Source organism: Cucumis melo, chromosome 1, assembly GCF_025177605.1.
Source record: "Cucumis melo cultivar AY chromosome 1, USDA_Cmelo_AY_1.0, whole genome shotgun sequence".
Taxonomy (NCBI): Eukaryota; Viridiplantae; Streptophyta; class Magnoliopsida; order Cucurbitales; family Cucurbitaceae; genus Cucumis; species Cucumis melo.
Genome location: NC_066857.1, coordinates 1661056 through 1671190, shown reverse-complemented (window position 1 = coordinate 1671190; position 10135 = coordinate 1661056). Strand labels below are relative to the sequence as shown.

Sequence of the window (10135 nt, the reverse complement as noted above, 5' to 3'; positions counted from 1 at the left end):
CTTTCTTTCTTTCTTTCTTTCTTTCTTTCTTTTTTTTTTCTTTTTGAAGTTTTAGTATTATTGTAAAAAAAAAATAGAAAAAGCTAAAGAAGGTAATAGATTTCCTTTCTTAAATTTAAGTATAAAAATATTACTTAAAAAATTGAAAAAGGTTTAAACTTTTGACTTTTCTTTTTCCTTTTAGCTTTTACACCTTTTTTTTTCTTTTAGCTTTTTATATAGCGTAGTTATAAAAATGAAGTCTATAAAAGGTAATGAAGTTCCTTTCTAAATTTAAGTATAAGAAAATTAATTAAAAAATTTGATAAGTGTTCCTACTTTTGACTTTTACCATCGTATACATCTTATGTAACGCCCAACAATCTCGGTTTCCTTTTGTTTTGACCATTAATATTAATACTAAAGTGTGTTTATTATTAGTATTAAAGTAAAGTTTTTTTTTTTATGTATTAATTTTGAAGTTAGGGGGTGAAATAAATTATTGGCTTAACAAATAAATGGCCTTGGAAAGGGTCAAAAGTGGTTATTGGAGGAGAGAGGAAAGAGGGTTTTAAAGATTCTTTTATTATTTTTATTATTTTTATTTCTTTTAAAAAGAGGCCTTGGGACTCGTGCGTAAAGAGGAAGAGGAAAATTTTCAAAGAAAGAAAAAGGGAGAAAAAAAAAAAAAAAATTTTCCTTTTGAAACCCTAGCCGCCGCACGCCGCCGCCGCCGCCGCCGCCGCGAACCCGAGCCGCCAAGCATCCTTCTCTGTTCAGCAGCGCAGCCGAGCCGCAATCGCGACCGAGCCGTCGCCGAGTTTCCAGCCGCGCCGGGAGATCGTCCAAGCCGATCTGCGCAGCCGAGCGCCCGTCGGACGCCGAAGCCGAGTCGAAGCCGCCTCCGTGCGTCCGCAGCCAACCCGTCAGCCAGCCGAGGCGCGCCGCTCCGATCCGACGCAAGCGCAGCCGAAACGCCAGTCGTAGCCGTCGCCGAGCGAAGCCGCGGTAGCCGGACCACCAGCAGCCGCCGCGCCACCCGAGATCCGGAAGCCGAAGCCTCGCGCGCAAAGGTTCGACCGAAGACCCGCCCCGCGACCCGAACCGACGCGCGCCACCCTCCGGAAACCCGACCCGCGCCCGCGTGCACCCGTGCGTGAGCCGCGCCCGCGTGTGAAGCCGCGCCCGCGTGTGAAGCCGCGCCGCGCGCTTTTGTGTAGCCGAGCCGCGTCTCCCTGTTGCAAGCCGAGCCGCACGCGAAATCCCTGTACCGAGCCGAGCCGCGTCTGCCCAAGCCGAGCCGGTCCTGTCTTCTTCCAGCCGAGCCGCCAGGACTAAATTGGCTCCATCCACCTATATTTCGGTAAGCTAATTAATTATTGTGGTCTTTCCGGTAAGACTCCATGCTCGGACGTTAGTTAAATTAATTTGGGTCTAAATTAAATTATTTTCCTCAAGGGACGTCTTGGACCAAGAAATTACTGCAGCGCGGGATTTCTTCAGTAGGGGCTCGAGCACTGCAACCTCCTTCTAGGGTAAGTTAAATTCAATTGAGTCTCGAACCGTTGGTCGTTGGCGACCTGTTTACGAATTTTGACTTATTAAACAGTTAGGACTTCGTCGCTTGGAAAGCGTACTGCCTCGCGGTTAGGACTCGACAAGTAGATCTCCAGGTAAGAGATTCTACTACTAGTTTCATGTTTGAAGTATGAGACTGTGTATGCCCTATGTTGCATATTGAGAGTTTGACAGTATGATGCCTGAAATAAATGTTAGTATGATGCAAATGACGATATAGTTGTGCTATAGCCTGTTATGCGTGGCAAGATTTATTATGGTTACGACGAATGTCGGGGCGGAGAGTGTAGAAATGATTTATGTGACATGTTATATGCTGATGCCATGTGTATGTATACTGCAATTAGGGTACCTGTTAGCTTGATTCTGTTAGAGTCGTACCTGCATGGGTGTCCTTCGGGATCACCACCTATTGAGGACTGTGTGGTCCGACGGGACGCCAGTCTAGCATGATATAGACATGACTCGAGTGACTCGACGGGGTCCTCGCATCCCGACTGTCCTAGGTGTCCCCCGGGCACCGAAGACCAGAGTTACGTTCCTACGGGAGCGCATGATTGCACGTGTTCGGGAACGTGCCAGAGATTGGGTACCAGTTATCAGGACTCTAACAGGAAGTTAACAGGCACCTAGTGGGACTAGTAGTGGGTCCCTTACTGAGTATTTTTATACTCATTCTCTCCACTTTATGTTTTCAGGTAGAGGACGAGGCAAAGGCAAGGGCAAGCTGGCGAGCGACCCGAAGTGAGACCGAGGAGGGCCATAGGGACTACCGCTTCCGCTTATTTCTTATTTCAGATTTTAGCATTTGAGTTTGAGTACTTTTTATTTTTCACTATCTTTTATGTAGATAGGGCCCGAGTAGGATTTCAGAACGTTTTTACATTTTTGCATGACTACCTTGTTTATGTTTTTATAAATGAATTTCTTGAACCGTATGCTTTTAATAAAAATTTTAGACTTAAACCACTTGTTCTATATTTAGTAATGACTTCGATTCAGCATAAGGAGTTGGGTCGTTACAGTTGGTATCAGAGCACAGTGTTTTAGGTTCTGTAGACTGACCTACGATGTAAGTCATTTTGTTTGGTTTTACTTCACCCTATGGCTATACGGTCCTTCGGCACTCGCCAGGTATGTCTGAAGCCTTGCTAATGTTAAGATTACAATTTTGCCTGAATAGTCTAAGACCTAGATATAGGGTGTTAAGTTCTTGTGGTGAAAAGTTTGTTGGTGAATTTTAGGGAGAATGCCGCCACGTAGAGGTACACGCCGAGGAGGTGGTAGGGGAGGCAGAGGAGCCGGTCGTGGCCAGCCGGAGGCGCCACCTGTTGCACCGGCAGTCGACCCAAACGCACCGGTCACCCAGGCGGATCTCGCCGCAATGGAGCAGCGTTATCAGGACATGCTGCAAGCCGCTTTGGCGCCTTTCCTTGCCGCCCAGCAGAACCAGGCCGCCCCTGTTCAGGCCGAGGCCGCCCCTGCTCAGGCCCAGGCCGCCCCTGTTCAGGCTCAGGCCGTCGCTCCTCCAGCCCCTGAGGAAGCTCAACCAGTACCAGTTCAACTGTCGGCCGAGGCGAAACACTTACGGGATTTCAGGAAGTATAATCCCAAGACCTTTGACGGATCCATGGACAACCCCACAAAGGCCCAAATGTGGTTGACGTCCACAGAGACCATTTTCCGGTACATGAAGTGCCCAGAAGACCAGAAGGTGCAGTGTGCAGTCTTCTTCTTGGAGGACAGGGGCACCGCCTGGTGGGAGACCGCGGAGAGAATGCTAGGGGGCGATGTAAGCAAAATAACATGGGAGCAGTTCAAGGAGAACTTCTATGCTAAGTTTTTCTCCGCCAATGTGAAGCACGCCAAGCTGCAAGAGTTCCTAAACTTGGAGCAAGGCGACATGACGGTGGAGCAGTACGACGCCGAGTTCGATATGCTGTCCCGCTTTGCTCCCGATATGGTAAGAGATGAGGCTGCCAGGACGGAGAAATTTGTTAGAGGACTCAGGCTAGACCTTCAGGGCATTGTCAGAGCCCTCCGCCCAGCCACGCATGCTGATGCACTACGTATAGCACTGGATTTGAGCCTGCCTGAGAGAGCCGATGCGTCTAAGGCTGCCGGCAGAGGGTCAGCCTTGGGACAGAAGAGAAAGGTTGAGACGCAGCCTGACGTAGCACCGCAGCGAACACTGAGGTCAGGAGGTGTCTTCCAGAGACACCGACGGGAGCTTGCAGCAGCCGGGAGGACTCTGAGAGAGCTACCTGCTTGTACTACCTGCGGGAGAGTCCACGGAGGTCGTTGCTTGGCTGGGAGTGGAGTCTGCTTCAGGTGCAGACAGCCGGGGCACACTGCTGATATGTGTCCTCGGAAACCCTTTGAGGCGACACCGCCCCAGCCTTCTGCGGCCCAGCAGGGGAGAGTTTTCGCCACTACCCGGCAGGAGGCCGAGCGAGCTGGCACTGTGGTGACAGGTACGCTCCCAATTTTGGGGCACTATGCTTTTGTGCTATTTGACTCTGGGTCATCCCACTCGTTTATATCCTCCGTTTTCGTTCAGCATGTGGGTTTAGAGGTAGAGCCTTTGGGTAGTGTTTTGTCGGTCTCTACTCCATCTGGGGAGGTCCTGTTATCCAAAGAACAAATAAAGGCATGTCGGGTAGAGATAGCGAATCGTATGTTAGACGTGACCTTGCTAGTGTTAGACATGCAGGATTTTGATGTGATACTAGGCATGGATTGGCTATCAGCCAACCATGCAAATATAGACTGTTATGGCAAGGAAGTTGTCTTCAACCCTCCCTCCGAGGCTAGTTTCAAATTCAGGGGGGCAGGCATGGTATGTATACCCAAGGTCATCTCAGCCATGAAGGCTAGTAAACTACTCAGCCAGGGTACTTGGGGTATTTTGGCAAGCGTAGTGGATGTGAGAGAGCCGGAAGTTTCCCTATCTTCCGAACCAGTGGTAAGAGAGTACCCCGATGTTTTTCCAGACGAACTTCCAGGACTTCCGCCTCCCAGAGAAGTAGACTTCGCTATCGAGTTAGAGCCGGGCACTGCCCCAATCTCGAGGGCCCCTTACAGAATGGCTCCAGCCGAACTAAAGGAGTTGAAGGTCCAGTTACAGGAGTTGCTGGACAAAGGCTTCATCCGGCCCAGTGTGTCGCCTTGGGGAGCCCCAGTATTGTTCGTGAAGAAGAAGGATGGGTCAATGCGCCTTTGTATTGACTACCGAGAGCTGAACAAGGTGACAGTCAAAAACCGCTACCCCTTGCCCAGGATTGATGACCTGTTCGATCAGTTGCAGGGAGCCACCGTCTTCTCCAAGATCGACCTGCGATCAGGCTATCACCAGTTGAGGATTAGGGACGGTGACATCCCCAAGACGGCCTTTCGATCGAGGTACGGACATTACGAATTCGTTGTGATGTCTTTCGGCTTGACTAACGCTCCTGCAGTATTCATGGATCTGATGAACAGGGTGTTTAAGGAGTTTCTAGACTCGTTCGTCATAGTCTTCATTGACGACATCCTCATTTACTCAAAAACTGAGGCTGAGCACGAGGAGCACTTACACCAAGTTTTGGAGACCCTTCGAGCCAACAAGTTGTATGCCAAGTTCTCCAAGTGTGAATTCTGGTTAAGGAAGGTGACGTTTCTTGGCCACGTGGTTTCCAGTGAGGGAGTTTCAGTAGATCCCGCAAAGATTGAAGCGGTGACCAACTGGACCCGACCGTCCACGGTTAGTGAAATTCGAAGTTTTCTGGGCTTGGCAGGTTACTACAGGAGGTTCGTGGAAGACTTCTCACGTATAGCCAGCCCGTTGACCCAGTTGACCAAGAAGGGAACCCCTTTTGTCTGGAGCCCAGCTTGCGAGAGGAGCTTTCAGGAGCTCAAACAGAAGCTAGTGACTGCACCGGTCCTGACAGTGCCCGATGGTTCGGGAAACTTTGTAATCTATAGTGACGCCTCCAAGAAGGGACTAGGTTGTGTCCTGATGCAGCAGGGTAAGGTAGTTGCTTATGCCTCCCGCCAGTTGAAGATCCATGAGCAGAACTACCCTACCCATGACTTGGAGTTGGCAGCTGTAGTCTTTGCACTGAAGATATGGAGGCACTATCTGTACGGTGAGAAGATTCAGATTTACACCGATCATAAGAGCCTGAAGTACTTCTTCACCCAGAAGGAGTTGAACATGAGGCAGAGGAGGTGGCTTGAGTTGGTGAAAGACTACGACTGCGAGATCCTATACCACCCAGGTAAAGCGAATGTAGTGGCTGATGCGCTAAGTAGGAAAGTTGCACATTCAGCAGCGCTAATCACCAAGCAGACCCCCTTACTCAGGGACTTTGAGAGGGCAGAGATTGCAGTCTCAGTAGGTGAGGTTACCGCACAGTTGGCTCAGTTGACAGTTCAGCCAACCTTGAGGCAAAAGATCATTGCTGCTCAGCTGAATGATCCTTATTTGGCAGAGAAGCGTCGCGTGGTAGAGACAGAGCAAGGTGAAGGCTTCTCCATATCCTCTGACGATGGCCTTATGTTTGAAGGACGCCTCTGTGTGCCGGAAGACAGCGCAGTTAAGACGGAGCTTTTGACTGAGGCTCACAGTTCCCCGTTTACCATGCACCCTGGGAGTACGAAGATGTACCAGGACTTAAGGAGTGTCTATTGGTGGAGGGGCATGAAGAGGGATGTGGCAGACTTTGTCAGTAGATGCTTGGTGTGCCAGCAGGTGAAGGCACCTAGGCAGCATCCAGCAGGGTTGTTGCAACCCTTGAGTGTGCCAGGGTGGAAGTGGGAGAGTGTGTCGATGGATTTTATTACGGGACTGCCCAAGACCCTAAGGGGCTACACGGTGATCTGGGTCGTGGTCGACAGACTCACGAAATCGGCCCATTTCGTGCCAGGGAAATCCACTTACACTGCCAGTAAGTGGGGGCAGCTATATATGACAGAGATTGTGAGACTACATGGAGTACCCGTATCCATCATTTCAGACAGAGACGCCCGTTTCACATCGAAGTTCTGGAAAGGACTTCAACTTGCATTAGGTACAAGGTTGGACTTCAGCACGGCATTCCACCCTCAGACTGATGGTCAGACAGAGAGATTGAACCAGATTTTAGAAGACATGCTGCGAGCCTGCGTACTAGAGTTTTCAGGAAGTTGGGACTCCTATCTGCATCTGATGGAGTTTGCCTATAACAACAGCTACCAGGCTACTATCGGTATGGCACCGTTCGAGGCTCTGTATGGCAAGTGCTGTAGATCCCCTGTCTGCTGGGGCGAGGTTGGAGAGCAGAGGATGCTAGGCCCCGAGTTAGTGCAGACGACCAACGCAGCCATACAGAAGATCCGAGCTCGTATGCTGACAGCCCAGAGCAGACAGAAGAGTTACGCTGATGTACGACGTAAGGACCTCGAGTTTAAAGTGGGAGATATGGTCTTTCTGAAGGTAGTGCCTATGAAGGGTGTTCTGAGGTTCGCGAAGAAGGGGAAGCTGAGCCCACGCTTCGTAGGGCCGTTCGAGATATTGGAGCGGATTGGCCCCGTGGCTTACCGCTTGGCGCTACCCCCATCGTTTGCTGCAGTGCACGACGTATTCCATATCTCCATGCTGAGGAAATATGTCGCAGACCCAACACATGTGGTGGACTTCGAGCCACTGCAGGTTAGCGAGAACCTGAGCTACGAGGAGCAGCCTGTCGAGGTCCTGGCAAGGGAGGTCAAGAAGCTTCGCAGTCGAGAAATTCCACTGGTCAAAATCCTTTGGCAGAACCATGGAGTGGAAGAGGCCACGTGGGAGAAAGAAGAGGACATGAGAGCCCAGCACCCCGAGCTGTTCGAGGATTAGAACTTTCGAGGACGAAAGTTTTTTTAGGAGGGAAGATTGTAACGCCCAACAATCTCGGTTTCCTTTTGTTTTGACCATTAATATTAATACTAAAGTGTGTTTATTATTAGTATTAAAGTAAAGTTTTTTTTTTTATGTATTAATTTTGAAGTTAGGGGGTGAAATAAATTATTGGCTTAACAAATAAATGGCCTTGGAAAGGGTCAAAAGTGGTTATTGGAGGAGAGAGGAAAGAGGGTTTTAAAGATTCTTTTATTATTTTTATTATTTTTATTTCTTTTAAAAAGAGGCCTTGGGACTCGTGCGTAAAGAGGAAGAGGAAAATTTTCAAAGAAAGAAAAAGGGAGAAAAAAAAAAAAAAAAAATTTTCCTTTTGAAACCCTAGCCGCCGCACGCCGCCGCCGCCGCCGCACGCCGCCGCCGCCGCCGCCGCCGCGAACCCGAGCCACCAAGCATCCTTCTCTGTTCAGCAGCGCAGCCGAGCCGCAATCGCGACCGAGCCGTCGCCGAGTTTCCAGCCGCGCCGGGAGATCGTCCAAGCCGATCTGCGCAGCCGAGCGCCCGTCGGACGCCGAAGCCGAGTCGAAGCCGCCTCCGTGCGTCCGCAGCCAACCCGTCAGCCAGCCGAGGCGCGCCGCTCCGATCCGACGCAAGCGCAGCCGAAACGCCAGTCGTAGCCGTCGCCGAGCGAAGCCGCGGTAGCCGGACCACCAGCAGCCGCCGCGCCACCCGAGATCCGGAAGCCGAAGCCTCGCGCGCAAAGGTTCGACCGAAGACCCGCCCCGCGACCCGAACCGACGCGCGCCACCCTCCGGAAACCCGACCCGCGCCCGCGTGCACCCGTGCGTGAGCCGCGCCCGCGTGTGAAGCCGCGCCCGCGTGTGAAGCCGCGCCCGCGTGTGAAGCCGCGCCGCGCGCTTTTGTGTAGCCGAGCCGCGTCTCCCTGTTGCAAGCCGAGCCGCACGCGAAATCCCTGTACCGAGCCGAGCCGCGTCTGCCCAAGCCGAGCCGGTCCTGTCTTCTTCCAGCCGAGCCGCCAGGACTAAATTGGCTCCATCCACCTATATTTCGGTAAGCTAATTAATTATTGTGGTCTTTCCGGTAAGACTCCATGCTCGGACGTTAGTTAAATTAATTTGGGTCTAAATTAAATTATTTTCCTCAAGGGACGTCTTGGACCAAGAAATTACTGCAGCGCGGGATTTCTTCAGTAGGGGCTCGAGCACTGCAACCTCCTTCTAGGGTAAGTTAAATTCAATTGAGTCTCGAACCGTTGGTCGTTGGCGACCTGTTTACGAATTTTGACTTATTAAACAGTTAGGACTTCGTCGCTTGGAAAGCGTACTGCCTCGCGGTTAGGACTCGACAAGTAGATCTCCAGGTAAGAGATTCTACTACTAGTTTCATGTTTGAAGTATGAGACTGTGTATGCCCTATGTTGCATATTGAGAGTTTGACAGTATGATGCCTGAAATAAATGTTAGTATGATGCAAATGACGATATAGTTGTGCTATAGCCTGTTATGCGTGGCAAGATTTATTATGGTTACGACGAATGTCGGGGCGGAGAGTGTAGAAATGATTTATGTGACATGTTATATGCTGATGCCATGTGTATGTATACTGCAATTAGGGTACCTGTTAGCTTGATTCTGTTAGAGTCGTACCTGCATGGGTGTCCTTCGGGATCACCACCTATTGAGGACTGTGTGGTCCGACGGGACGCCAGTCTAGCATGATATAGACATGACTCGAGTGACTCGACGGGGTCCTCGCATCCCGACTGTCCTAGGTGTCCCCCGGGCACCGAAGACCAGAGTTACGTTCCTACGGGAGCGCATGATTGCACGTGTTCGGGAACGTGCCAGAGATTGGGTACCAGTTATCAGGACTCTAACAGGAAGTTAACAGGCACCTAGTGGGACTAGTAGTGGGTCCCTTACTGAGTATTTTTATACTCATTCTCTCCACTTTATGTTTTCAGGTAGAGGACGAGGCAAAGGCAAGGGCAAGCTGGCGAGCGACCCGAAGTGAGACCGAGGAGGGCCATAGGGACTACCGCTTCCGCTTATTTCTTATTTCAGATTTTAGCATTTGAGTTTGAGTACTTTTTATTTTTCACTATCTTTTATGTAGATAGGGCCCGAGTAGGATTTCAGAACGTTTTTACATTTTTGCATGACTACCTTGTTTATGTTTTTATAAATGAATTTCTTGAACCGTATGCTTTTAATAAAAATTTTAGACTTAAACCACTTGTTCTATATTTAGTAATGACTTCGATTCAGCATAAGGAGTTGGGTCGTTACATCTTAAATACAAACTATTATAATTTAAATTATTAAGAAATGTTCGACGATCTAACAGATAAATCAAGATTAATTACGACATACAGTTAGATTACTTCTTGTGTTTGGGGTTAATGTTGTTGAATTGGGGTTTGACTTTTTTTTTCTTTTTTCTTTTTATTATTATTATTGTTCTATGTTTTGAAGAGGTAATTCTCTAATTAGCATTCCTTTAAATCAATGAATTTATTCATTCTTCCATTATTTAGGTTTTTTTATATTGTTTTAAATAAAATAACAATAATTAAAATAGTAATTAAAGGAAGGAAAAAAAAAAGAAAAATTGACAAAATTAGCACTTTTTTGGTTTTATATTTCAAAAATAGCAAAGTTTTAGAAAATTCATAATTTTGTTTTTCTCGGGGTGAATCTCGGT

The 10135-nt window shown here is 49.0% G+C and overlaps 2 long non-coding RNA genes across 2 annotated transcripts; both read left to right on the top strand.

The window, feature by feature from the left end:
* Positions 1-1215: 1215 nt before the first annotated feature.
* LOC127149092 (uncharacterized) lies at positions 1216-2512 on the top strand. Its single transcript, XR_007820415.1, has 3 exons — positions 1216-1342; positions 1438-1514; positions 1589-2512. It is a non-coding gene; the product is annotated as an uncharacterized LOC127149092 (long non-coding RNA).
* Positions 2513-8337: 5825 nt separating this feature from the next.
* Positions 8338-9644, top strand: LOC127149091 (uncharacterized). Its single transcript, XR_007820414.1, has 3 exons — positions 8338-8654; positions 8729-8792; positions 9396-9644. It is a non-coding gene; the product is annotated as an uncharacterized LOC127149091 (long non-coding RNA).
* The last annotated feature ends 491 nt before the right edge of the window (positions 9645-10135 follow it).